Below are 2471 nucleotides of genomic sequence, written 5' to 3'. Positions count from 1 at the left end.
CACAGGTTTAATACGCAGCGGAGTTAACTTAATGTATCTCAGTGTTTCTGTCTCTGTGTCATGTGTCAGGCTCTACGTGAGCATGCTCTGTTTACCTTTGGCTTAACGTAATGCTGTAGCCACACACACACACACACACACACACACACACACACACACACACACACACACAGGATGCTGTAGCTGCAGACACCACCTGACCCTAGAACGGATCTGGCCGAGTCACGGCTCTCATCCGGGCCAGATGTGGCCCATGTCCACCCCAGTGTCAGCACACGTCTGAGGCTGCTCTCACTCTCAGGCTTCAACCCTGTTGTCCAGCCTTAGTTTGTTGCATCGACACACACACACACACACACACACACACACACACACATATCTGTCCACATATGACCTTAGCATGTAGACAATCAAGTGACACACACTGACACTTTAACTGACTGCCAAACTGACACAAACAACCAGGGAACACACACTTCACTATGCGGGGTCTGTCTTTATGTCCGTGTGTGTTTGCAGTGTGTGTGTGTGTGTGTGTGTGTGTGTGTGTGTGTGTGTGTGTGTGTGTGTGTGTGTGTGTGTGTCTGTGTCTTTATGTCCGTGTGTGTTTGCAGTGTGTGTTGTGAATCTTTCTGTGAGCTTCTTTATGCACAGGCCTAAGGGTGTGAATATTAGTATGTGTGTAGGTGTGCGTGTGTGTTATTTGTTTGTGTATATTATATATTCAGTGTGTATGTTTGTGGGTTGATATGTGAGTGATGTGCACATAGGTATGCACCTACAGTACATTTGTGTGCATTGTTTTGTGTGTGTGTTTGTGAGAGAGATAGTGTTCACGTGTATATGTGCGCTTATGTGTGTGTATGTATGTGTGCGTGTGTGTGTGGGCGCACTGCTGCTAATGCTCTGTTGCTCTGTGTGTGTGTGTGTGTGTGCATGTGCTGGCCCTCTGTGCTGGTTTGCCTGCATGCTGGAGTCCTGCTCTGAGTCAGGTGGGACGACAGCTGAAAGAGGAAGTGCAACATCCACAGAACCATCAGCCAATCAAAACACAAACAGAAAGTCATCATCTAATCAGACACACAGACAGAGAGAGTCTTCATCCAATCAGACAGATACACAGTAATTAGACACGTCTACAAATAGTATGTCTCCCTCTTTCAGGAGGAGGCAGCCCCCCCCCCCCTCGGCTCTCTCTCTCCCCTCTCTCCCCCCCCCCCTCTCTCTCCCTCTCTCCCCCTCTCTCCCCCTCTCTCTCCCTCTCCCCCTCTCTCTCTCTCTCTCTCTCTCTCTCCCTCTCTCTCTCTCTCTCTCTCTCCTCTCTCTAGCTAGGTAGTCATATGATGCAGTGCAAAAGATGCTGTATATCCTTAGTTAAAGCCTCATCAGAAGAGTTTAGAGAGCTCTGATGATGCAGTGCAAAGTGTCTATATCACTGAACTGACTGAAGTTCATTCACTTCATTTAAAATGCTAACAAGTTCAGCTTTATATATTGACATTTACACAAGCACAATCACCTTTATGCACTTCCTCTCTCAACAACCTTTGACCTCTGACATTAGCAGATTCCTCAAGCCGTCTCTGTGCATGTCTGTCGGAGATCTGTAACCACGCAAGCCGCATGAGATGTCATTCTCTATATCTGGCCTACAATGTCTTGCCAGGGAAAGCCTAAAATCAAAACAACAGACAGATGAAAACAATAAAAGAAATGTAAATTAAAACTAGGAGAGATTAAGAGATGACCGATGCAGCTGACAACAATAGTTTCTGTGGCACCACTGTGACTCCTCTCTTCCCACCGCCAAACCAAGGTTACCATGGTTATCCAAAGTCCCGGAGCCTAGGCGCCCTTGCCTGCCGGGACAGAACCGTGCCTGAGGCGGGGTCGGCGTCCGCTGGGTCCAAGAGTCCACCAGGTCGCCGACGCCGGCCTCACTCGCCCCTCCTCTCCATTCTCTAGAGAATGGACCAATGGCGGCAGGCCAGCCATGTTGTGTCTCGCTAGGCTCCTCCTACAGCTCTGCTCTCTCTCTGTCAATCACGGCAAACCCCCAGCCCCTTTCTGCTGCGTCCTGTCCCCTCTGCTGTGTCGCGCAGGTCTGTCTCCGTGCTCTGTCCACTGTCCGCAGAAGTCTCCAATGTGCTTCTTTGTCTTTCTCCCCTCACGTATTCTTTTTTTACATTTTTCTGTGTCTGCTTGTTTCTCGTTTCCCCCAAAACCCTAGCGGACAGCAAGAGACATCAAGGATAGTTATTAAAGCTTAAAGATTCAACCCACGACAGAGCGTAGGGAGGGAGAGAGCAGATAACCCAGCCTGCAGAGCGTAGGGAGAGAGCAGATAACCCAGCCTGCAGAGCGTAGGGAGAGAGCAGATAACCCAGCCTGCAGAGCGTAGGGAGAGAGCAGATAACCCAGCCTGCAGCAGATAACCCAGCCTGCAGAGCGTAGGGAGAGAGCAGATAACC

This window comes from Alosa alosa, chromosome 21 (assembly GCF_017589495.1).
Source record: "Alosa alosa isolate M-15738 ecotype Scorff River chromosome 21, AALO_Geno_1.1, whole genome shotgun sequence".
NCBI classification, from domain to species: domain Eukaryota; kingdom Metazoa; phylum Chordata; class Actinopteri; order Clupeiformes; family Clupeidae; genus Alosa; species Alosa alosa.
Note: the sequence above shows the minus strand (reverse complement) of the source record.